Here is a 27,570-nt window from a genome sequence, read left to right on the forward strand (position 1 = left end):
GTTTGAAGATAGCTCATCAATGGGTGATTGATGTTGAGAGTGAAACAGATTGATGAATTCCTCTTCAGTAGAGGCAGCAGGGGTATTGACAGCATTTGACGAGGAAGGCTGACTTCATCATACTGTGGTCGTTACACCAAAGTGTCTTCCTCATCGCATATCATCTTCGTAGCAATTCTTTCCTCAACTTCTGCAAAATCCAAATAAGGCATGTTAAAAGATTTAAAAAGTCTATCATAGTCGAAAACCCCAGCGGGTCCCGTGCTTGGTTTTGGTGATTTGTAACTTGTGATATCAGTGTTACACACCACCTCAACCTTGCTGGTCGATGTATTAAAGACCCGCCTGTTGGGAGTCCCAACAACGTATCCGACTAAGATTCCTTCGTCGGCTACTTCACCAAATTTAGAATTGGTCTTTAATATCGAACACGGGGACCCGAATGGTTCAAGACCACTCAAGTTGGGCTTTCTCCCATGCATAAGTTCATAACAGGTTTTATTTAATCTTTTAACAGTTAACACTCTATTAAGGATATAACAGGCTGTTGCAACAGCTTCAGCCCAGAACACCACGGGAAGTTTCGAATCAGCCAGCATGGTTCTGGCTCCTTCAATTAAGGTTCTGTTCTTCCTCTCAGCCACTCCATCTTGTTGCGGTGTATACGGTGCGCTGTATTGGTGTTCTATCCCCTTTTGTAAGCAGAAGATCTCCATCTAATAGTTCTTGAACTCAGTTCCATTGTTACTCCTGATGAATTTAACCCGTTTCCCCATGATATTCTCAACCTTGGTAATCAAATTCTTTACCATCTGCACTGTTTCATCCTTTGACTTCAGGAAATATACCCAGGAATATCGAGAGAAATCATCAGTGATCACCAAGCAATACGATGTTCCCCCTAGACTTCTTACATTCACGGGACCGAAGAGATCCATGTGAAGTAATTCTAGGGTACTGACAATTGAATTGACCTTCTTGGTGTGATGGGATTTCTTGTGTTGCTTTCCCCTTTTTGCATGATAAACATTTGTCTTCAAAGTTGAAATTCTTCAAGGGAACACCCAGCACAAGCCCATTTTTGACAAGGTAGTTCATTTTCCGAAGATGAATGTGCCCCATTCTCCTATGCCACAACTCGGACTCCGATTAGTTGCTTTTGACAGAAGACACGATTCTTCTGTGGCCATCTCAGTCGACCTCATATCCATGATATACGTATTCTTCACTCTTGGAGCCTTCATAACAATCCAATCCTCTGGTATCTTAAAACCAGGATACAACACAATCGCTTCATTCTTTGTAAAATGTACGGTGTAGTCTTTGTCACAAATCTGCGAAACACTCAGCAGATTGTGCTTCAGTTCTTCCACAAAATTTACTTTCTCCAAAGTCATCTTTCCATTCGACACCGTCCCTATTCCTGTAATCCTTCCACCGCTCTCTCCTGCGAAACTCACTCTTACTCCTTGAACAGGTTTCAAGTCGTGTAACAATTTCTTGTTACCCGTCATGTGCCGGGAACAGCCGCTATCCACAACCCATTGATTGTTGGCAGCCCCTGTTCAACTGTTCCTGCACGATTAAAGCAGATGATTAAAATCTGGGGACCCAAGACCGATTGGTCTTGGGTCGATACATTCCGTACCTTGGCTGTCCAAAGTTAGTATCATAATAATTTCTGTGAGTCCTGACAAGATACCTTCTTGTGGATTGACTATGAGGCCATCCAAACCTTCGTGAATTAAAAGAATTATTACTTAAGGTTTGGTTGTTTGCAGTGAAAAACTGAGATCTATTTCTTTGAAAACCTGGATTAGTCCATTTTCTGAAATTTGATGGGTTTTCATTTTTACCATTATATTGATTACCGTTAGTTCTTTTCTCAGATTTTGAAGTCCTCACACCTCTGAATTTCTGCTTCAGAGGGCAGTCAGCAACAAGGTGTCCTAATTGATTACATCTAAAACAACTCCTGTGTTCAACTTTCTTATCAAAAGTTGTCTTAGATGTTGAGGCTGTATTACTGCCCGTTTGTCTCACATAAGGTGGGACATACGGGTTTAGTGGAGACTTCTTTTCAGGTGTTTTCTTTTTCTCTCCACTTTTTGGTAACACTTCCTCTTGTTTTGTCTCACTCGACTCAGAAGACTTGTCTGAGTTAGATGAGACAGAACTCGGAGCAGAAATCTTAACACTAGTAACAAGCTTACTTGTTTCGCCTTTACTAACTTCTGGTTCTTTAATCGTTACTTTAACCGGAACTGTCTGACCATAGTCAACATCGACAGATTTCTGATTACTAGGGTCATAAGTGTAATTATGATTGAATGGTGGTGGAACTTCATGATAACCAATTCCTCCCCTTTTTGGGGAACCTTGATCACTAACGAGGTGATCAAGTATAGCAGAGGAATTTCTGAACTGCTCAAGTTTCCTGTTAAGTTCCACCACTTTTACCTGGTGATCAGCTATCTGTTTTTCCCTTTCAGCTATTAGTTTGGTTTTCTCTTCTAGAACTTCATAGCTAAGATCAATCACTTGAATTTTTTCAGCAAGCTTTGCTTTAAGACTTTTAATATCCTTCTCACTAGCTTTAATTTTTACTTTGTAACTATTTTCTCTAGCTTAGTGAAATGATGATCTTCTTTTAAAGTTTTAAATTGCGCATCCAAACTAACAAACTGATCAGTTATAGTTGTCAGTTGTTCAGACAGATGTTCACACTTAGTACAAGGGAGTTCGGTACTTACCTCGGAGAGCTGGTCTGCCACATCTGCCATGTAAGCTTCATTTTTGCCAGTTCCTTTCTCACTATCTGCAGTTTCGATGTTTGCCAAATTGGCCTGTTCAAATACTTCTTCAACATGCAGATTCCAGTTGTACTCCTCGTTATGTCTGGAAATCATGGCTCAATAGTCATTACACTCCCACTCTGCTGTGTAGATCTGTTTTGACTGCGTTCTACACGTTCATTTTTGCATTCTTTTGCAAAGTGGCCATTCTGCTGACAGTTGTAACAGCGTACCTTCGACTTATCAAACCCTGGCCTCTCTCCGACAAACTTCCTGCCAGTCTTCTTCATGAACCTCTTAACCCTTCTCACAATCATAGCCATCTGCCACTGCAGATCCATCTCCTCCAGATCATCAGCATCGATCTGATCATAATCTTCATCCAAAATTGCAGGATCAACAATCTTACCCTGAATGTAATTCTCATACGAAGCAATAAAAGATGCATAGAGAGCAAACTGCTGCTCAGCAGATTTAACACTCATGGGCATCTTCGAGTAGTTGTTGTTTGAAACAGTTGGGGAAAAACTACTCTTGGTCGCTTGTGGTTGAGAAGCATTTGATCCTCCAGCTACAAAGCATACATCACCGTTCATGTTGAGAGATACATGTCCTTCGTGTGTTGAGTTAGCGCCTGACTCTCCCTTAGAGTAATAAGTAGATGATTCAGTTTTCGAACTTGATCCTGAGTTAACCTTTGCACCATACATACCCGGATCTTGAACCTGATGGTGGTGCAAGATCCGGGTATGTATGGTGCAAAGGTTAACTCAGGATCAAGTTCGAAAACTGAATCATCTGCTTATTACTCTAAGGGAGAGTCAGGCGCTAACTCAACACACGAAGGACATGTATCTCTCAACATGAACGGTGATGTGTGCTTTGTAGCTGGAGGATCAAATGCTTCTCAACCACAAGCGACCAAGAGTAGTTTTTCCCCAACTGTTTCAAACAACAACTACTCGAAGATGCCCATGAGTGTTAAATCTGCTGAGCAGCAGTTTGCTCTCTATGCATCTTTTATTGCTTCGTATGAGAATTACATTCAGGGTAAGATTGTTGATCCTGCAATTTTGGATGAAGATTATGATCAGATCGATGCTGATGATCTGGAGGAGATGGATCTGCAGTGGCAGATGGCTATGATTGTGAGAAGGGTTAAGAGGTTCATGAAGAAGACTGGCAGGAAGTTTGTCGGAGAGAGGCCAGGGTTTGATAAGTCGAAGGTACGCTGTTACAACTGTCAGCAGAATGGCCACTTTGCAAAAGAATGCAAAAATGAACGTGTAGAACGCAGTCAAAACAGATCTACACAGCAGAGTGGGAGTGGTAATGACTATAGAGCCATGATTTCCAGACAGAACGAGGAGTACAACTGGAATCTGCATGTTGAAGAAGTATTTGAACAGGACAATTTGGCAAACATCGAAACTGCAGATAGTGAGAAGGGAACTGGCAAAAATGAAGCTTACATGGCAGATGTGGCAGACCAGCTCTCCGAGGTAAGTACCGAACTCCCTTGTACTAAGTGTGAACATCTGTCTGAACAACTGACAACTATAACTGATCAGTTTGTTAGTTTGGATGCGCAATTTAAAACTTTAAAAGAAGATCATCATTTCACTAAAGCTAGAGAAAATAGTTACAAAGTAAAAATTAAAGCTAGTGAGAAGGATATTAAAAGTCTTAAAGCAAAGCTTGCTGAAAAATTCAAGTGATTGATCTTAGCTATGAAGTTATAGAAGAGAAAACCAAACTAATAGCTGAAAGGGAAAAACAGATAGCTGATCACCAGGTAAAAGTGGTGGAACTTAACAGGAAACTTGAGCAGTTCAGAAATTCCTCTGCTATACTTGATCACCTCGTTAGTGATCAAGGTTCCCCAAAAAGGGGAGGAATTGGTTATCATGAAGTTCCACCACCATTCAATCATAATTACACTTATGACCCTAGTAATCAGAAATCTGTCGATGTTGACTATGGTCAGACAGTTCCGGTTAAAGTAACGATTAAAGAACCAGAAGTTAGTAAAGGCGAAACAAGTAAGCTTGTTACTAGTGTTAAGATTTCTGCTCCGAGTTCTGTCTCATCTAACTCAGACAAGTCTTCTGAGTCGAGTGAGACAAAACAGAGGAAGTGTTACCAAAAAGTGGAGAGAAAAAGAAAACACCTGAAAAGAAGTCTCCACTAAACCCGTATGTCCCACCTTATGTGAGACAAACGGGCAGTAATACAGCCTCAACATCTAAGACAACTTTTGATAAGAAAGTTGAACACAGGAGTTGTTTTAGATGTAATCAATTAGGACACCTTGTTGCTGACTGCCCTCTGAAGCAGAAATTCAGAGGTGTGAGGACTTCAAAATCTGAAAAAAGAACTAACGGTAATCAATATAATGGTAAAAATGAAAAACCCATCAAATTTCAGAAAATGGACTAATCCAGGTTTTCAAAGAAATAGATCTCAGTTTTTCACTGCAAACAACCAAACCTTAAGTAATAATTCTTTTAATTCACGAAGGTTTGGATGGCCTCATAGTCAATCCACAAGAAGGTATCTTGTCAGGACTCACAGAAATTATTATGATACTAACTTTGGACAGCCAAGGTACGGAATGTATCGACCCAAGACCAATCGGTCTTGGGTCCCCAGATTTTAATCATCTGCTTTAATCGTGCAGGAACAGTTGAACAGGGCTGCCAACAATCAATGGGTTGTGGATAGCGGCTGTTCCCGGCACATGACGGGTAACAAGAAATTGTTACACGACTTGAAACCTGTTCAAGGAGGAAGAGTGAGTTTCGCAGGAGAGAGCGGTGGAAGGATTACAGGAATAGGGACGGTGTCGAATGGAAAGATGACTTTGGAGAAAGTAAATTTTGTGGAAGAACTGAAGCACAATCTGCTGAGTGTTTCGTAGATTTGTGACAAAGACTACACCGTACATTTTACAAAGAGTGAAGCGATTGTGTTGTATCCTGGTTTTAAGATACCAGAGGATTGGATTGTTATGAAGGCTCCAAGAGTGAAGAATACGTATATCATGGATATGAGGTTGACTGAGATTGCCACAGAAGAATCGTGTCTTCTGTCAAAAGCAACTGAATCGGAGTCCGAGTTGTGGCATAGGAGAATGGGGCACATTCATCTTCGGAAAATGAACTACCTTGTCAAAAATGGGCTTGTGCTGGGTGTTCCCTTGAAGAATTTCAACTTTGAAGACAAATGCTTATCATGCAAAAAGGGAAAGCAACACAAGAAATCCCATCACACCAAGAAGGTCAATTCAATTGTCAGTACCCTAGAATTACTTCACATGGATCTCTTCGGTCCCGTGAATGTAAGAAGTCTAGGGGGAACATCGTATTGCTTGGTGATCACTGATGATTTCTCTCGATATTCCTGGGTATATTTCCTGAAGTCAAAGGATGAAATAGTGCAGATGGTAAAGAATTTGATTACCAAGGTTGAGAATATCATGGGAAAACGGGTTAAATTCATCAGGAGTGACAATGGAACTGAGTTCAAGAACTATGAGATGAAGATCTTCTGCTTACAGAAGGGGATTGAACACCAATACACCGCACCGTATACACCGCAACAAGATGGAGTGGCTGAGAGGAAGAACAGAACCTTAATTGAAGGAGCCAGAACCATGCTGGCTTATTCGAAACTTCCCGTGGTGTTCTGGGCTGAAGCTGTTGCAACAGCCTGTTATATCCTTAATAGATTGTTAACTGTTAAAAGATTAAATAAAACCTGTTATGAACTTATGCATGGGAGAAAGCCCAACTTGAGTGGTCTTGAACCATTCGGGTCCCCATGTTCGATATTAAAGACCAATTCTAAATTTGGTGAAGTAGCCGACGAAGGAATCTTAGTCGGATACGTTGTTGGGACTCCCAACAGATGGGTCTTTAATACATCGAACAGCAAGGTTGAGGTGGTGTGTAACACTGATATCACAAGTTACAAATCACCAAAACCAAGCACGGGACCCGCTGGGGTTTTCGACTATGATAGACTTTTTAAATCTTTTAACATGCCTTATTTGGATTTTGCAGAAGTTGAGGAAAGAATTGCTACGAAGATGATATGCGATGAGGAAGACACTTTGGTGCAACGACCACAGTATGATGAATGTCAGCCTTCCTCGTCAAATGCTGTCAATACCCATGCTGCCTCTACTGAAGAGGAATTCATCAATCCGTTTCACTCTCAACATCAATCACCCATTGATGAGCTATCTTCGAACTTGGAAGATAATCTGAATGTCAGTTCGGTTCCGACTACGAGAATTCACAAAGATCATCCTTTGGAGAATGTGATAGGTGATCTGTCCGATGGTGTACAAACAAGAAAAAGCTTGAGTGAGCACACCTGTGTTGACACAAGCATTAAAGAATCAGGCATAATCAACGAGTGCTTGTACACCTGCTTTATCAGCCAGATTGAACCAAAGAACTATCAAATGGCTCTTAAGGACAGCTCGTGGGTCGAAGCCATGCAAGAAGAGTTAGCTCAGTTTAAGAAAATGGAAGTATGGAACTTGGTTGCAAAACCAAGGAATGTGCATGCGATTGGCACAAAATGGGTCTTCAAATGCAAGAGAGATGAGAAAGGGATTGTTATCAGGAACAAGGCAAGGCTGGTTGTTAAAGGCTTTAATCAGCAAGAGGGGATTGATTACAATGAAGTGTTTGCTCCTGTGGCAAGATTGGAAGCCATTCGGCTGTTTTTGGCATTTGCTGCTCATAAGGATGTGAAGGTTTTTCAGTTGGATGTGAAGAGTGCGTTCCTAAACGGTAAAGTCGACGAGGTTGTGTATGTTGAGCAACCTCCGGGTTTTCCTGACCCTGACTTTCCCGATTACATGTACAAGCTAAGTAAAGCGCTGTATGGACTACATCAGGCACCTCGTGCCTGGTATTCAACCTTATCAGATTACTTGCTTGAGAATGAGTTTGAAAGAGGTAAGATTGATAGCACATTATTCTTCAATAGAAAGGGTAGCGACTTTCTGCTGGTGCAAGTCTACGTGGACGACATTATCTTTGCTGCATCAAAAGTCTCCATGTGTCAGGAGTTTGAGGCCGTCATGAAGAAGAGATTTGAAATGAGTGCTATGGGTGAACTAACTTTCTTTTTAGGATTGCAGGTTGATCAGAAGAAAGACGGGATGTTCATTCATCAGACGAAGTATGTCCATGATGTTCTCAAACGCTTCAAGATGGAGGACAGCACTCCATATGATACTCCAGTCTGCGTCAATCACAAATTGGGTGCTGATTCAGACAACGATGCAGACGTGGACCCAACCCAATATCGGGCTATTATAGGTTCTTTAATGTACTTAACTGCTTCTAGGCCTGATATAATGTTTGCTGTTTGTCTTTGTGCACGCTTTCAGGCAAACCCAAAAGAATCTCATTTGAAGGGTGTGAAGAGGATACTGCGGTATCTCAAAGGCAAGCTGAAGCTGGGGTTGTGGTACTCGAGAGGAGGAGACTTGGAGCTAGTCGCTTACACAGATTCTGATTATGGAGGGTGCAATCAGAGTCGGAAGTCTACAACTGGTGGATGTCAGTTTCTTGGTGGCAGACTAGTGTCGTGGCAATGCAAGAAGCAGACCTCAGTCGCAATTTCAACCTGTGAAGCAGAATACATGGCAGCATCCAACTGCTGCTCCCAGGTTCTTTGGATTCAACAACAGTTGCGCGATTATGTTATGAATTTCTCACTTACTCCTATTTGCATTGATAACACTGCCGCTATCTCAGTAACTAACAATCCCGTGAAGCACAGTAAAACTAAACATATTGACATACGTCATCATTTTATACGGGATTGTGATGAGAAGAAACTGATTGAGCTCGAAAAGGTTGACACGTTAGATAATTTCGCTGACTTGTTCACGAAAGCGTTTGACAAAACTAGATTTCAAAACCTTGTTGAGCTGAATGGGATGATCAATCCCGAGTAACCATGTCATATGTTTGTGTTTGAATTAAAAAAAAAAAAAAAAACGTCACTATCGCTTAGAATTATGTCGGTTGCCTCAGTTTGAAGGACATGTCTTCGGATATGTTTGGTCCACATTTCTACTTGTAGAATATGAGGATAGCCATTAACCAGATGACTGAAAGTGACCGGGGCGGTTTATGATGTGTTTTCATTCTTTCGCTGAAAATTAGTCGATCATACTTAGTTAGAAGGACACATACTTGTATGTGGTCGGTCCAGCTGATCCATTGGATCTTCGGAATAGCCGTTTCCCTGAAGACTTTGATTTGGTCGGGGCGATTGAAGTTAAATTTTTTCTTTACGGGAGATGAAATTATTTTTCAAGTCTACTACTTCGTAAGAAGTATCTTTACTATGTTTAACAGAAAATTGATCCAACCTTGGAAAGTGATAGATATACTGATTTTGTGTGCTTAACTAGTGAAGTTATAAGGCCTAAAAGACTTTAGAACAGTCATTGTATGTCATGGTAGCTTTTTATGGTGCGTAAAAGTAGAAGTGATACTAACTAAATCTACTCGATTTTACGTGGAAACTCCGTAAGAGTTGTGCATGTCTTCATATATATCTTTCCGAATGATAGGCAGAAAAGCGACTACCCAGTCATACACGAGCCCGTGAGTGTTCTGATTCCCGTGAAGAAAGCGTGTCAAGACACTGCAGTGATCCAGATTCGGGACTTGCAGTTGTTTTCTACTTGAAGTTGTGTATATATTTGATTAAAAAAAATGTATTCTAGAGTTCATAATGTTAATGATTCTCAATCAAGACGCAAGAAGGTGAACGGGAAGCAGAGTCTAAGATCGAATTACTACTTAATCAGACACTACGGGTCAAGGTCAATTCGGGGTGACTCGGCGAAAGCCAAATACGCTTTGAGAATAGATAGGAGGCATCATAATCTCTGAGTTGTTGCCCACTAAAGTTTTGAGCTTAATTGAACCTAACTCGTATCACAGAAACGATGAAAACCATTTTAAGTATATTACCTGCTTACAACATGTTTCTTTATGTCATAATACAGCTAAACACGGATCTGTGTGACAGTCACGTAATAAGTATGATTCCTGTTCGGATCTTTTATAAAACATGGTAGTCCATGCAGGGAAAGGATTTTTACTTGACCAGTGGCGCTTTCTCATGCATGTTATGATAGTATGCATGTCAGGGAGAAAGGCGGGCACTGATGGCATGGGCGTGACCATGCAGTCAGCGATGACTGCTCTGACTTACAACAAACGATACAGCTTTAGTCAGATGGTCTTTTATGAGATTGATCGTCAAAGAAGAGCGATGGCGCGTGAGCGATTTATCATGTATCCAAGATTTCTTCAAATGATCTTGAATCATGTTGCTCCAACGCTTCCTCAGCGCCGTCCGATCCAATACGTTGAGAGTGTGAATAAACGGATCTTCGCCCAATGTAGATCCTCCAGTGCGAGGAGCAAACCTGAGCTCCGTCCTCGGCATACTCCACTCTTTGGGTACTTGATCAACCCGGGGTATGTGCCTGCTCGTGGGGACGAGTTTAGGGACCCGGCACCACAACAGGCAGGAGCACCTCAAGCTATACCTGCTGCTCCTGTTGTGTCACCGGAGGAGACCGTTGACCTTGACGCAGAATTTGGTGGTCAAGGCTTCTTTGATATGGATCGGGTGGATCCAGAGGAGAACGTACAGGTCCCGGTAGAACGTGCTTCGGGTGTGAATGTTACTAGGACAGCTGCTACGGTGGCTGGTTCTGATTCTGATGATGAAGTGGCAGAGGCAAGAAGGATTATGGTAACTCGAGAAAGACTACATGGGAAAAGAAAGAGAACAGATGATGACAGCGAGTCAGATTATGAAGAAGAGGTACAACAGTTGATCCGGAGGTCAAGAAGGGAACGGATAGGTGCAGGATCGGGAGCCGGTGAGAGCTCTAGGGTGGTACGTTTCACTCCACCAGCACTATCCGGTATGACAATGGTTCCCTCATCACTACAGGTTACAAGGACAAGCGCTACGGTTGTTCCCGTGGTGGCTACCTCATCTACATTTGGCCTCCCACCCACTACTTTCCAACTTTCGGCTCCTGAGATCGTTTCGTTGCCGCCTCCGACTGTTACTCCATCGGAGGTCGTGGCACAATTTATCGAGTCGACTGTTGTGGCCACTGCAGGGTTATCGGTGACGATACCACCTGCGGTTACGTCTATTTCTACTTCTGAGGTCCCGGGGACATCGGAAATCCCTCCTCAGTACACTTAAGATATATCATATATGAGGTTCGATTTCGATGCAACCCTATCAGACTCTGAACGAATAGCAGCACTTGAACGGGTCGTGGCAGAGCAGTCAAGGATTAATCTTATCCAGACCCAGCCTATTCAGCGCCTAGTTGCAGAGAATCAGATGCAGTCGTCCCTGCTGGTAGCACATGAAAAAATCATAGATGCTTTCAAGGAGTTCTTGGCATCTCAGGGGGAGACGAGCTGTAAAGGCGATGAGTTGAGGACCAAGAGACGAAATGATAGAGACGATGATCCCAATGCATCGAAAGATGCAGGTGGTGAGTTGCCAAGAACTGATCAAGCTCTTGAAACTTCCACAACTCAGGGGGAGTCGACAACTGCAGCTGGTGGTGATGATGTGGTGGTAGTGGACGTAGAGGAGATGGATGATGGTTTGGTTGGTGATGATGATGTACTACCGAGTGATGTGATAGAGAAGATTGGAGAAGAGATTGTGATTGATAATGAGATTGAAGAGGGAGAGATAGTTGAGGAAAATATTGAGCATGACATTCCAGATGTTGAGAAAGCAGATATGAGTAAAGAGATGACAAGTGATGAATCTGAATGGGAAGAGCAGCCTAGATGGAAGGAAGGCTATGCTCAGTGGTTCGTCAAAACGAAGAAACCAGCGGTTCCTAAAATGTTTAAGAAGAGTTACAACATTAAAGGCTATGCTGAAGCGAAGAAAGGAATTATTTGCTGGATATATGATGAGCAGTTGAGGCTCTTCGTGATTAAAAGGTATGACGGTGTTCAGTACTTTAGAAGGATGTTGAGATCGTTGAATACACTGCCAGAATGTGAAGTGAAAGACTTAGCCAGATTGGGATTGATAAACAGAAGTGACGATAATATGGCTAGAGTCATTGGGAAGATTGTGTGGAAAGAGAGTATAAAAGAGAAGAAATTTGAGCTGTTGAAACCACAAAAGGGAAAACTTGTTGAAGACAAGGATAGAGGTTTGAGAGCAGACGGAAAACCTTGGATGATTATGAAGTATAAACCGATCCGGTGTTTGAAAGAAGTACCGATGAAACAGATGGCCAAGGATGTGCTCAAAGATCTAAAGTGGTGGTTCGTTGATTGTGAAACAGCTGAGGCAGTGATGGAAGACGAAGATGAACAAGAGCTGCTTAGAGTGTACGATCCGATGCACTTGGTAAACTTATCGCAAGCTGATTTGCAGGTGTTGAATGATAAGAAGATATTTTATATTCCTGCTTGGAAAGACGAAGCGAGGAAATATCAAAGAGTTGTCTCGGTTTGTGTTCGAGAAGGAGTGCATGCTTGAAGATAGAAGATTGAAGATTACTAGACACGTGTTTGAAGCTAACGGGATGAAGCTACTGCCAAGGGGGAGTCTGTTGGTGCATGATGTCAGTAGTTCAGTGTCGAGTGTCTGTAATCATGTTAGTTAGATTTGAGTTTTGTATGTAAGCGAAGTTGCTAACAAGTTCGCTGATATGGGCGAACTTGTTAGACAAGCGAAGTTAGGGACAACTTCGCCTGAACATGCCAGGCGAAGTTGTCGTGTCTATATAAGCTATTTTGTATACGGCTTATTCAATCATAAGAAAGAGTTTAGTTCATTCGTGTATTCGAGTCAGAGAGTTTTGTATTCAGTGATCATCGCATCACGTGTTTACGGTTGGAATACAACGTGTGTTTGATTATCGTATCGTGTGTTAGCTCGTATTGTTTTCTATACTCGTAACGTCTTACGTAGGGATTCCGCACCTACGTAGAACGCGATATCTCGTGTAGATCCGGCTGGGAACCTACACTATGCGTAAGGTCTTCATCTCTCTGAGCATGGTGGGTCCTGCGGATCCAGTTGGTCTTTGCGCAGACGTCCCTCTTCAAGGTGAGTCTTGCGGGTCCAACTGGGCTCTGCTGGGACCTACCTCTTCAAGTCCCCCCAGTCCATTGTTCTTCTCATGAATTGTTAATAAGTGAGGTGAACTTTTAGACCTAAGCAAGGGGTTTTGAAAAGGGTTTTTAGTTTTAAGGTTTTCCGTGGGGATTCTTCCCGCGGTTTTCCTAATGTCACTCGCAGAAATTCCCGACTTTTCGGCCTGATCTTTGGTTATGATGCGGGTAGGTGTTTAACCCCTTCGCACGTCGGGAGCGTTGAGTTTCACTTGCATAGATTCTTCACGAGGTTTTGGTAGTTTTGGACATAGTGATCAGTTATGTTAAACCACCAATTCCGCATTGAAGTTTCAAACAAGCTAGTTCTCAACGTTCCCGCTATGCGGAGGTGTTATTTCCCTTTCCGCAAGCACGGTCCATAAGATCCTTCTTGGCTTCAATTCCCTGCAAGTGCTAAGTATGTGAAGGGTTTCGCCTTGACACTGTACCCGCACTTGTCTTACGGTTTCTTGTTTCCCAAGGTATCTTGTTAGCTTTGATTCCCTGCAAGTGCTAAGTATGTGAAGGGTTTCGCCTTGACACTGTACCCGCACTCGTCTTATGGTTTCTCGCTTTCCAAGGTAAGGGGGTATATTCCCTCTTATTTTTGAATCTTTGAATCTTTTTGAATCTAAAGATGTGTTGCTTGCCAACCTTACTAAAAACGAAGCCGAACGCGCCCGTGATAAAGCTCAAGCTGCCCTCCAGGAGGCTCTGGTCAATCGGGAGTGGCTTCTACGAGAAGCGTTGTCGCAGGTATGCGTAGCTTCATAATATCTTTACGCTTTTCTTTATACTTAGAAAAGTTTTTGATACATTTTTTTTTTGTAGGTTGTGCATCGGATCTTCACGAACACATCATATGACGATGCTATGAGCGCAGCCCTCAACGCTTCTCATGAGGATGGGGAAAAGGCTGGTTTCCTGCTTGGTCTGGGGTTTGTTGAGCAAGGCATCCCGCCTTCCAACTTCCCTCTTTATGACGTGGACACTGAAGCTGCTTACGACCAGGCAGTGAACCAGTATGCTGCCTTCCCGCATCCGGTGGTGGAGAAGGTGAACGAGATTGCTGCTGCTGATGATGGGCTAACTATTCTCAAGGCTTTCCATGAACCGCCACAGCCAACTGATGGTGCGGGTTCAAGTGGGTTTGGGGGGAGTGGTCTTGAAGTTTGAACCTTGAGATCCCTTCCCACCATTAGGATAGATTTATATTTCTGTAGGCGGGTAGGTACCTGGCCATTCTTGTAATGTTTGAATTTTTTATGAAATATAAATGTTTGTGCGGGTAGGACCGTCACTTTAACTTAATGACTTGCTTTATAAACGTTATATGACTTGCTCATGCATATTATAGTTTAATTTGGCACTTGTTTTGCCTCATAAACAATATATGATTCGCTCATGCATACATTAGTTTAACTTAGCAATTTTCCAAGTGTTTTGAATAAGTTAACCTTTCGACGCGTGGTTGTCAACAGGTTAATGTTCAGTTTCCTCTATCATGATTGTGCGGGTAGGACCGTCACTTTCATTTAGTGGGATGACCAAACTTCACCTATAACTGACCTGCGTGAAGGTTTTCCTCACCTTCTCCTTAGAAATTTTTACCGTTTTTTGTGTTTATGCGGGTTTTGCAGCCTTCCACACGCAACGACTTACTTCCCCACTTATTTATGCGGTGAATACCGGCATGTCAGTGTGGTCAGATCATAAGTAGAAATGTAAGACCATCAGCGTCAATGTGATAAGGAGAATCATTTCCATTAGAAGTGGCTCTAGGCCTTTTCTTTATAAGTTTGGAATTGATCTACATGTAACCTGTGTAATTGAGCTCCCTTCCAAGTTCTTGGGATGGGGGTGTCATCGAGCCTTTCGAGCCGGTATGCGCCTGGTTCGGAATCTCGTTGTTTACGCAGTATGTAGTCTCCAACATTGAAGCTGCAATTTCATCCGTGTTTTCCCCAACTGGGGTTCTACACGCATTAGCCTGCTTAGCGTCCATTACGCCACGAGGTGAGTGAGTTTCCCATCTCTGATAAATGCTTCGACGACGTCCTTCAAGGATACGCATTCCTCCGTGGTGTAGCCTTTTGTCCTGTGGAAGTCACAGGATTTGCTTTGATCAGCGTTTAGACGCTGTCGGATTATTGGAGCCTCTGGCCATGGGAGCCTTTCGGTGGCAAATATCTCGGTGACGCTTTTGGTGAGTGGCGTCCATCTGGAGTTCCGGTTCGACGACTGCATGTTATCCCTTCCGCCTAACCGAGGGTGCGAGCCGGATGAGGTGTCAAAGTTTACCCTTGACTGCCAAATACCAAGCTTTCTCTTTTTGTTTTGTCGGGCGGTAAGGACGTTGTTTTCTCTTGTTTTCTGAGTGTAGAGGTTTGTGCTCTGGGGAAGATCTCTACCCAGTTGCTTCTCCGTTTCGGCAAAGCGCTTGGCCGCCGTCATGATGGCATCCCATGTGGATGGCATGCCGTCTTTACCCGTCAACGTGCGGATAAGCTCTGGGTATTCGGCGCCCTGGATGAAAGCGGCGCGAACAAGATCTTCGCTTATGGTGCCCAGACTCAGCTTTTTCGAGTTGAAGCGAGTGATGAAGTCTAGTAATGATTCATCCTCCTCTCTAACGCAGTTGAGGATCGTCCACTGCTCTTCAGTATATTTCGTCTGTTGACTGAAGTGCTGGCTGAACTTGTGTTGGAAGTCCGCCCAATCATAGATGTGGTGGACCGGTAAACGATCAAACCACGCCCTGGCCGCTCCAACTAGTGTCATCTGGAACATATAACACCACGTGGGTTCCGTCCAGTTGCTGACGGTTGCCCCCGCTATGAATCTGTTCAAGTGATCGTCTGGGTCGGATATACCATCATAAGTGCCGATGTTAGACATCTGTTTGGCACTCTTCGGGGCGATTGCTTCCGCAATGTCCCTTGCAAACTTGGACATTCCCGCATTTGCAACAGTTGGTCTAAAGGTTTTGGAGAAGTCACGTGGGTTTCCCCCCGCGTTCCTTGGTTTGAAGGTTTCTCCAAAATTCATTCTCGGTTGGAAGTCCGTTTCCTTGCGCTTCCCTTTCGCCCTATGACGAGGGTTTGCGTCACTGTCGGACTCCTCCCAATCATCGTCCAAGTACTCGCACTCATTGCTCATGTTGAGCTGTTGTCGAGTGCTTCCGAATTCATCAGCCTGTTGGAGTGAACGTAAGCGTTCATCCAACTCAGCTTGGAATTCCTTCTGACGTGCTTCCGCCCACGCTTTAACTTGGTCAAGTGTTTGGCTAGGGAGCCTCGTCTGTTGTCTCTCCAACTGGGTATCGGTGAATCCCAGTGAAGGATTGTTTACTGCACTTGCCCCGGCTTGGGTAACCGGGGTAGTGTTCGTAAAAATTGTGTACTCGCCGGTGTTCCCCCCAGTAGCTGGGGTTGTGGTTACCGGAGTTTCTTGGTCACTCGTTGGCCTTGGCATCGGAGTAACCTTAACCATCTTTCCAGAGGTTTTGAAAAAACTGAGAAAATTAGTTCTAGCTTTTATGCACGGATGGCGCCAATGAAGAAACACCAGGTGACCCCGGCAGATTACTGATAATCTTAGGGTTAAGTAGATGTTTCCCACGAGGGTTAGGTCCGGCAAAGATGGTTATTCTTCCGATGACCTGCAAAACAGACACCGTGAGCTCGTCACTGAGAAGGGGGGGTTCCTCCTTGTGACCACCCTCCGGCGTGAGAATCAGACTAGATTGCTCTGAATATAAGTGTATATTAAGAGAAATAGCTAGATAAGATAATATCAGATGATATAAGATCATATAAGATAATCTGAGATGATGATACCGTTCCAAGGTGTTGGAGTATTTATAGCCGAAGGTAGGTTTCCAAGCAGGTACGGCCAGCTGTATAATATTCCTTTTCCACCAACTACAGGCTACGCACATGCCACGATGGGAGTTGGTGGGTAGGCAGCGGCTGATAGTGACATTTTGTACTAGAGCGTGCTCCTCTTTGTACTGTTGTCGGTGAGCTGTCACCCTGTGATTGGTTCATGGGCTGCTTTGGTCAGATCTTGTCTATTTTGTCCATACCTTGGCAGGTATGGTACAAAAGATCTTCCAGAAGCATACGGACTGGCTCTTTTGGGCGGGAATATTCCCGCCTTGCTCATTCCTTCTTCAGGTGACATTGCTGAAGTATTAAGAGTTAGTGCCTTGTGCGTGTAGCCTTACTATTAGTGCGGGTAGCCTTCCCTGATGGCTTGTATCCGCAGCTGCGGGAACAGGCTGGATACTTTACCATTGGGAGGCTTTTCCTGCGGGAACAGCTAGCGTACTATGCGTAAGGTCTTCATCTCTCTGAGCATGGTGGGTCCTGCGGATCCAGTTGGTCTTTGCGCAGACGTCCCTCTTCAAGGTGAGTCTTGCGGGTCCAACTGGGCTCTGCTGGGACCTACCTCTTCAAGTCCCCCCAGTCCATTGTTCTTCTCATGAATTGTTAATAAGTGAGGTGAACTTTTGGACCTAAGCAAGGGGTTTTGAAAAGGGTTTTTAGTTTTAAGGTTTTCCGTGGGGATTCTTCCCGCGGTTTTCCTAATGTCACTCGCAGAAATTCCCGACTTTTCTGCCTGATCTTTGGTTATGATGCGGGTAGGTGTTTAACCCCTTCGTACGTCGGGAGCGTTGAGTTTCACTTGCATAGATTCTTCACGAGGTTTTGGTAGTTTTGGACATAGTGATCAGTTATGTTAAACCACCAATTCCGCCTTGAAGTTTCAAACAAGCTAGTTCTCAACGTTCCCGCTATGCGGAGGTGTTATTTCCCTTTCCGCAAGCACGGTCCATAAGATCCTTCTTGGCTTCAATTCCCTGCAAGTGCTAAGTATGTGAAGGGTTTCGCCTTGACACTGTACCCGCACTTGTCTTACGGTTTCTTGTTTCCCAAGGTATCTTGTTAGCTTTGATTCCCTGCAAGTGCTAAGTATGTGAAGGGTTTCGCCTTGACACTGTACCCGCACTCGTCTTATGGTTTCTCGCTTTCCAAGGTAAGGGGGTATATTCCCTCTTATTTTTGAATCTTTGAATCTTTTTGAATCTAAAGATGTGTGGCTTGCCAACCTTACTAAAAACGAAGCCGAACGCGCCCGTGATGAAGCTCAAGCTGCCCTCCAGGAGGCTCTGGTCAATCGGGAGTGGCTTATACGAGAAGCGTTGTCGCAGGTATGCGTAGCTTCATAATATCTTTACGCTTTTCTTTATACTTAGAAAAGTTTTTGATACATTTTTTTTTGTAGGTTGTGCATCGGATCTTCACGAACACATCATATGACGATGCTATGAGCGCAGCCCTCAACGCTTCTCATGAGGATGGAGAAAAGGCTGGTTTCCTGCTTGGTCTGGGGTTTGTTGAGCAAGGCATCCCGCCTTCCAACTTCCCTCTTTATGACGTGGACACTGAAGCTGCTTACGACCAGGCAGTGAACCAGTATGCTGCCTTCCCGCATCCGGTGGTGGAGAAGGTGAACGAGATTGCTGCTGCTGATGATGGGCTAACTATTCTCAAGGCTTTCCTTGAACCGCCACAGCCAACTGATGGTGCGGGTTCAAGTGGGTTTGGGGGGAGTGGTCTTGAAGTTTGAACCTTGAGATCCCTTCCCACCATTAGGATAGATTTATATTTCTGTAGGCGGGTAGGTACCTGGCCATTCTTGTAATGTTTGAATTTTTTATGAAATATAAATGTTTGTGCGGGTAGGACCGTCACTTTAACTTAATGACTTGCTTTATAAACGTTATATGACTTGCTCATGCATATTATAGTTTAATTTGGCACTTGTTTTGCCTCATAAACAATATATGATTCGCTCATGCATACTTTAGTTTAACTTAGCAATTTTCCAAGTGTTTTGAATAAGTTAACCTTTCGACGCGTGGTTGTCAACAGGTTAATGTTCAGTTTCCTCTATCATGATTGTGCGGGTAGGACCGTCACTTTCATTTAGTGGGATGACCAAACTTCACCTATAACTGACCTGCGTGAAGGTTTTCCTCACCTTTTCCTTAGAAATTTTTACCGTTTTTTGTGTTTATGCGGGGTTTGCCGCCTTCCACACACAACGACTTACTTCCCCACTTATTTATGCGGTGAATACCGGCCTGTCAGTGTGGTCAGATCATAAGTAGAAATGTAAGACCATCAGCGTCAATGTGATAAGGAGAATCATTTCCATTAGAAGTGGCTCTAGGCCTTTTCTTTATAAGTTTGGAATTGATCTACATGTAACCTGTGTAATTGAGCTCCCTTCCAAGTTCTTGGGATGGGGGTGTCATCGAGCCTTTCGAGCCGGTATGCGCCTGGTTCGGAATCTCGTTGTTTACGCAGTATGTAGTCTCCAACATTGAAGCTGCAATTTCATCCGTGTTTTCCCCAACTGGGGTTCTACACGCATTAGCCTGCTTAGCATCCATTACGCCACGAGGTGAGTTAGTTTCCCATCTCTGACAAATGCTTCGACGACGTCCTTCAAGGATACGCATTCCTCCGTGGTGTGGCCTTTTGTCCTGTGGAAGTCACAGGATTTGCTTTGATCAGCGTTTAGACGCTGTCGGATTATTGGAGCCTCTGGCCATGGGAGCCTTTCGGTGGCAAATATCTCGGTGACGCTTTTGGTGAGTGGCGTCCATCTGGAGTTCCGGTTCGACGACTGCATGTTATCCCTTCCGCCTAACCGAGGGTGCGAGCCGGATGAGGTGTCAAAGTTTACCATTGACTGCCAAATACCAAGCTTTCTTTTTTTGTTTTGTCGGGCGGTAAGGACGTTGTTTTCTCTTGTTTTCTGAGTGTAGAGGTTTGTGCTCTGGGGAAGATCTCTACCCAGTTGCTTCTCCGTTTCGGCAAAGCGCTTGGCCGCCGTCATGATGGCATCCCATCTGGATGGCATGCCGTCTTTACCCGTCAAAGTGCGGATAAGCTCTGGGTATTCGGCGCCCTGGATGAAAGCGGCGCTAACAAGATCTTCGCTTACGGTCCTACCCGCACAATCATGATAGAGGAAACTGAACATTAACCTACTGACAACCACGCGTCGAAAGGTTAACTTATTCAAAACACTTGGAAAATTGCTAAGTTAAACTAAAGTATGCATGAGCGAATCATATATTGTTTATGAGGCAAAACAAGTGCCAAATTAAACTATAATATGCATGAGCAAGTCATATAACGTTTATAAAGCAAGTCATTAAGTTAAAGTGATGGTCCTACCCGCACAAACATTTATATTTCATAAAAAATTCAAACATTACAAGAATGGCCAGGTACCTACCCGCCTACAGAAATATAAATCTATCCTAATAGTGGGAAGGGATCTCAAGGTTCAAACTTCAAGACCACTCCCCCCAAACCCACTTGAACCCGCACCATCAGTTGGCTGTGGCGGTTCAAGGAAAGCCTTGAGAATAGTTAGCCCATCATCAGCAGCAGCAATCTCGTTCACCTTCTCCACCACCGGATGCGGGAAGGCAGCATACTAGTTCACTGCCTGGTCGTAAGCAGCTTCAGTGTCCACGTCATAAAGAGGGAAGTTGGAAGGCGGGATGCCTTGCTCAACAAACCCCAGACCAAGCAGGAAACCAGCCTTTTCTCCATCCTCATGAGAAGCGTTGAGGGCTGCGCTCATAGCATCGTCATATGATGTGTTCGTGAAGATCCGATGCACAACCTACAAAAAAAAATGTATCAAAAACTTTTCTAAGTATAAAGAAAAGCGTAAAGATATAATTAAGCCACGCATACCTGCGACAACGCTTCTCGTATAAGCCACTCCCGATTGACCAGAGCCTCCTGGAGGGCAGCTTGAGCTTCATCACGGGCGCGTTCGGCTTCGTTTTTAGTAAGGTTGGCAAGCAACACATCTTTAGATTCAAAAAGATTCAAAGATTCAAAAATAAGAGGGAATATACCCCCTTACCTTGGAAAGCGAGAAACCATAAGACGAGTGCGGGTACAGTGTCAAGGCGAAACCCTTCACATACTTAGCACTTGCAGGGAATCAAAGCTAACAAGATACCTTGGGAAACAAGAAACCGTAAGACAAGTGCGGGTACAGTGTCAAGGCGAAACCCTTCACATACTTAGCACTTGCAGGGAATTGAAGCCAAGAAGGATCTTATGGACCGTGCTTGCGGAAAGGGAAATAACACCTCCGCATAGCGGGAACGTTGAGAACTAGCTTGTTTGAAACTTCAAGGCGGAATTGGTGGTTTAACATAACTGATCACTATGTCCAAAACTACCAAAACCTCGTGAAGAATCTATGCAAGTGAAACTCAAAGCTCCCGACGTGCGAAGGGGTTAAACACCTACCCGCATCATAACCAAAGATCAGGCAGAAAAGTCGGGAATTTCTGCGAGTGACATTAGGAAAACCGCGGGAAGAATCCCCACGGAAAACCTTAAAACTAAAAACCCTTTTCAAAACCCCTTGCTTAGGTCCAAAAGTTCACCTCACTTATTAACAATTCATGAGAAGAACAATGGACTGGGGGGACTTGAAGAGGTAGGTCCCAGCAGAGCCCAGTTGGACCCGCAAGACTCACCTTGAAGAGGGACGTCTGCGCAAAGACCAACTGGATCCGCAGGACCCACCATGCTCAGAGAGATGAAGACCTTACGCATAGTGTAGGTTCCCAGCCGGATCTACACGAGATATCGCGTTCTACGTAGGTGCGGAATCCCTACGTAAGACGTTACGAGAATAGAAAACAATACGAGCTAACACACGATACGATAATCAAACACACGTTGTATTCCAACCGTAAACACGTGATGCGATGATCACTGAATACAAAACTCTCTGACTCGAATACACGAATGAACTAAACTCTTTCTTATGATTGAATAAGCCGTATACAAAATAGCTTATATAGACACGACAACTTCGCCTGGCATGTTCAGGCGAAGTTGTCCCTAACTTCGCTTGTCTAACAAGTTCGCCCATATCAGCGAACTTGTTAGCAACTTCGCTTACATACAAAACTCAAATCTAACTAACACGATTACAGACACTCGACACTGAACTACTGACATCATGCACCAACACATAGTACGCTAGCTGTTCCCGCAGGAAAAGCCTCCCAATGGTAAAGTACCCCGCCTGTTCCCGCAGCTGCGGATACAAGCCATTAGGGAAGGCTACCCGCACTAATAGTAAGGCTACACGCACAAGGCACTAACTCTTAATACTTCAGCAATGTCACCTGAAGAAGGAATGAGCAAGGCGGGAATATTCCCGCCCAAAAGAGCCAGTCCGTATGCTTCTGGAAGATTTTTTGTACCATACCTGCCAAGGTATGGACAAAATAGACAAGATCTGACCAAAGCAGCCCATGAACCAATCACAGGGTGACAGCTCACCGACAACAGTACGAGGAGGAGCACGCTCTAGTACAAAATGTCACTATCAGCCGCTGCCTACCCACCAACTCCCATCGTGGCATGTGCGTAGCCTGTAGTTGGTGGAAAAGGAATATTATACAGCTGGCCGTACCTGCTTGGAAACCTACCTTCGGCTATAAATACTCCAACACCTTGGAACGGTATCATCATCTCAGATTATCTTATATGATCTTATATCATCTGATATTATCTTATCTAGCTATTTCTCTTAATATACACTTATATTCAGAGCAATCTAGTCTGATTCTCACGCCGGAGGGTGGTCACAAGGAGGAACCCCCCCTTCTCAGTGACGAGCTCACGGTGTCTGTTTTGCAGGTCATCGGAAGAATAACCATCTTTGCCGGACCTAACCCTCGTGGGAAACATCTACTTAACCCTAAGATTATCCGTAATCTGCCGAGGTCACCTGGTGTTTCTTCAAAGATCTAATCTTGATCAAGAACCCATATTATCAAACTACTATTTCACCTCAATATTATCTCATAACACCATTGAGAGTGCTCTCTCTCATATTCTGTCCACAAAGCTATGCAATTCAAGCCTCCCAAGTGCCACCCTACATGACCTTTTCATGGGCTTGCTCACAGGCGATCAAGAAATCATTAAAGCTGTTAAAGAAGATCTAAAAGCTGTTAAAGAAAGAAACCCAGCTTGTATTAGTTATGTTCACTGTTTCCTACACTTCAAGGGGTTTCTAGCTTGTCAGGCTTATAGGGTGGCCCACAAACTATGGCGACAAGACCGAAGAATCTTGGCCGTTTTGATCCAAAACCGCGTTTCCGAGGTTTTCGCTCTGGATATTCATCCAGCAGCGAAAATCGGAAGCGGGTTGTTGCTTGATCATGCAACAGGAGTTGTGATTGGAGAGACCGCGGTTATTGGGGACAATGTGTCTATTTTGCATAATGTGACATTGGGTGGCACGGGAAAGAGTGGTGGGGACCGCCACCCGAAGGTGGGTGATGGGGTTTTGATAGGCGCGGGGACTTGTGTTTTGGGGAATGTTAGGATTGGTGAAGGGGCGAAGATTGGGGCGGGGTCGGTCGTGAAGGATGTGCCAGCAAGAACTACCGCGGTTGGGAACCCGGCTAGATTGCTTGGTGGGAAAGTTAATCCGGTTAAACATGACAAGATTCCTAGTCAAACTATGGATCATACATCGGATATTGAGTTTTATGATTATGTTGTTTAGAACCATTTATGGTTTATATGGTATGTTTCAATTTAGTGAGAGACGTTTTAAGGTTTAGGGGGTTATGGTTTAGTGTCTTTGTTTTGATTGTTCTTTTAGTAAGATTAGCTTTTATGTAATCCATGGTAGGTTTGTCTTTTGAGTGTGCAAGTTGTTTTCATTCTATCTAATTTTGGGTTAGTATTGATTTTTATTAATCTAAATTATCATTTTTTTGTCATTGATGGTTTCAACTAATAAATTGGCTGATAATGATCTCACTTTTTATCATATTTGTTCACAACGATTAGCGACTAGCAGATGCTAACAGTGTTAGTTGCAGGTCGCCGGAACAATGCTTTTGACCAGAAAAGTCACGAGTTTTGCCAGGAAACCTAACATGAACACCACCACCACCAACTGACTCACCACCAACCAAGCACCACCAACCGATTTCGACAATGTTTCTAGGGTTCTAACGACCTCAATAATTGGAGATTTTACTAGAAAAAAGATTCCTAAAGGTCTGATCTAATGCTACAAAGATTTTTGAGGCGAAAAGTTGAGTTTTCTGAAAAAATATGAGTTTTCCGGCCAAAAATGTTTTTCCGGCGACCTGCAACTAACGACGTCAGCATTCTGTTAGTCGCTGACCGTTAGGAACAAATATGATAAAATGTGGGATCGTTATCCACCAATTCATTAGTTGAGACCGGCAACAACCAAAAGATGATAATTGAGATTATTAAAAACCAATACACCTTTTTTAATCGTAATTTTTTATGACATCAACACACCATACATATAATTAGACTTTGGTTTGTCATGTCAAATATGTTGGTAATCGTGTGTTTTGTACGGTTTAACCTGCATAAATAGTATTGGCTATGCTCAAATTGACCTGTTTATCTTGATTGATTAAACATGCCCCGCCAACCCATTAATTACAATCAACTAAAACGAACATGCTTATGACTTGGTTATAACTGTTTACAATTTGTCAGCTGTTTGAATCGTTTATGGAAATGTGTAGAGTTGAGGCTGAGGATTCAAGTGCCCTATATGAGCCTGAAAAAAAAAACGAATTATATAAACTAGTTTCTTTAAACGACGATTAGTGTTATAGCAATAAACATAGCAAAATCATAATATAAGTTTTGAGGTTTTAATGTTATATATAGAGGGCTTAATAAGTTTTTCGGTTTTACTTTTTTTAATATATGTATAGAGGAAGGTTCAAGAGAATACTCGAGAGCTAATAAAAAACTTGCGAAAACTTAAATTAAACATATAGTTATCATCATTCTTATATATTATTATTCTTTATCAAAATTTAAAAAAATATAAAAAAAATGTCGATCATGATCTTACATATATATGTAATATCGTTGTGTTATATATATATATATGTAATATTATTGTATTATATGTATATAATAGTTTTATTTCATGTATGTAATACACTAATACTATAATATTACATATAATATGTCATATATCGTGATCGACTTTTTTTTAAAGAAACGTAACCTTTAATAAAAGAAATGAGAATTTAAAAAAAAAATCATGTTTGGGATGAGTTTTCACGAGTTCTTTATTAGTTTTCAAGTTTTATTTTTAACGAATAGTTTTCTCATGATCCTTAGAGTCCCCAGAAAAAAGTGTCCAGACCGGTAGTGTTGTATATCGGATGACCAACCGGATAAGTTGGACCGGAAATGGGTCGGTGCAACGGGAAACATTTGGGTCCATTTGACCCGGGCGGATCCATGTAACATCACGTGAAGATAGCATGCAAGAGTAATCCCCACGTTGGACAACATGGTTTATTATGCAGTTTTTTTTGTTTTCACATGTGTCTAGTTTCAGTATACAACTAGCAATTAGGATAGTACCAAGTTAGTTTTATTTCCTTCAGTTAGAACGTGCGTTAGTGTTTTTGTTTTCTTATTCCTATATGTATTCCACTTATCAGTAGGACATCACAGTTTTTTTGAGGTTTGATAAAATAGTTGTGTTGATTTTCTCTCAATGGATTTTTGAGTTGAAATTAATTCACCAATGGATTTTTGAGTTGAAATTAATTCACCAATGCTAGTTCAAGTGTGGAAACTTGAATGGTGACCTTTGGTATCTAATTACAAGTTTAGGTGGTTATTTCTGTATCCTAAACGCATGTTAGACGCCCTTTAGTTTGGTTCGGTGGTGTATCTGTATCCGAAATGAGCCGTTGATCTATCCATTTTATATTCGAAGCAAATTCCTACCCGTTACCGGTGATATTGCTATCAGGTAGTCTAGCTCACCCTTGTTTGAGGCCGACCTTGGAAATGAGTTAAAAGAGTTGTATCCGGTTGACTCGTTTTAAGTGTGTTAGGTTAAAATTAATATCTTTGACACATATTAATATATGAGTAATGCTCGGGTTCCAAGACACAATCTATCAACACGACATGACTGACGTCCTGTTAATAGTGGGGTAGAATGAGAACTTTACAACCGGGGTTATAATATTTCTTTTACATTTAGGGGCTGTTTGTTTTTTCACAAAAGATCTTCCTGATCTCTTTTGTCTGCGCCGCGCAGACCACGCGCAGACGTTTAGGTTTGCAGACTGTTTGTTTTTTAAAAGATATTTCAGTAAAACATTGTCTGCGCACCATCTTATCCTAGAAGACATGGACCACCCACTTCTCAAGTCTTCTAACATCTTCTCATTTTATTATTTTCTATCAGGTCTATTTTACATCATGTCTAAAAAAACTCTCTCAAAACCCTAGCCCCCTTTCATCCATCCTATCTCCTGCCCCTCCATCTCCACCTTCTGCAGCCGCTCACCTCCGGCGACCTCCACGTTCGGCAACGCCTGTCATCTCCGGCCGTTCCTCCTCCGGCAACCTTCATCTCCGGCAGCGCCTGTCATCTCCATTGTGTCACACCCCAACCTAAGGCGGAATATGTCGGGGCGCGACATAATTGTATCATAACTCAAAAGACACTAAAGTATAATACACGTGTCAATATCTAAATTATTCATTTCATATATCAAGTACGCAAAACACAACATTGTCTCAAAAGAAATAAAAATTACAATTGAAAAATAATTAATTTCATCTAAATGTCTTTATCCATCATGCAACCTAAAGTCCAACTATTCTTTAACTCGTTTTCTTCATCCAATATAGCTACTTGCGCCATGCGTGAAAATACATAGTTTGTCAACATAAAGTTGAGCAAGTAATCACGGTTTTTGAATATATATAATATTAAAATGACAATTCCTTGTGATAAAAATGAATTACAACAACTAGCATAACAATAAATATAAAAATTATCTTTTCACTCGAATCACATAGATAACGAGTGACGGGCGACCCGTAGGAAAGCAACTAAGTGTTATAAAAGATATAACTACGCATACGGGATTAAGTTAATTCCATGGAATTAGTTGACTGCGGTTGCTCGTGTGTTTGCAGGTATAAGGAGCTAGAGAGCTGTGCTACGAGAACACGGGCGAAAACGGTGAAGGAAACAGAGCTGGAATGCGAGAGATACGAAGAAATCAAGTCGCGGAAATGAGCTCCACCGTGGCCCACGGTCTGAACCGTGGGCCACGGTCCACCTGGTGCAAAAACTCTGTTCACCGTACCGTGGAGAAGAAAGAAACCGTGGAGGCGACCGTGGCCCACGGTCTACACCGTGTCCCACGGTCCTGGGCGGAGACAAAGTTGCATGTCTTTTAATAGGCCGTTTGAGAGTGTCTTTTGGACTACCTTTTCACCTTGGCCGGCCTAGAGGCGATTTTGGAGAACAAAAACATTATTTTGGATCTTGTATTGATTTGTTTTATGTCTTGGATTGTGAGAAACAAGTTACTTGATGCAAAGATGATCTCCCGAACCATGAGTGGCTAGTTACTTCGGTATTTCTCTCGGGATGTA

General features: G+C 43.0%; 1 pseudogene; it reads left to right on the forward strand.

Annotated features, from left to right (window-relative positions):
* LOC143601898 (serine acetyltransferase 1, chloroplastic pseudogene) overlaps positions 1–23,658 on the forward strand; it is a 38,502-nt pseudogene extending 14,844 nt beyond the window's left edge.
* The last annotated feature ends 3,912 nt before the right edge of the window (positions 23,659–27,570 follow it).

The sequence above is a fragment of the Bidens hawaiensis genome, unplaced genomic scaffold (genome assembly GCF_021521415.1).
Source record: "Bidens hawaiensis isolate Kalapana, Puna unplaced genomic scaffold, B.hawaiensis_p1.1 tig00057508_1, whole genome shotgun sequence".
In the NCBI taxonomy this organism is placed as follows: Eukaryota; Viridiplantae; Streptophyta; class Magnoliopsida; order Asterales; family Asteraceae; genus Bidens; species Bidens hawaiensis.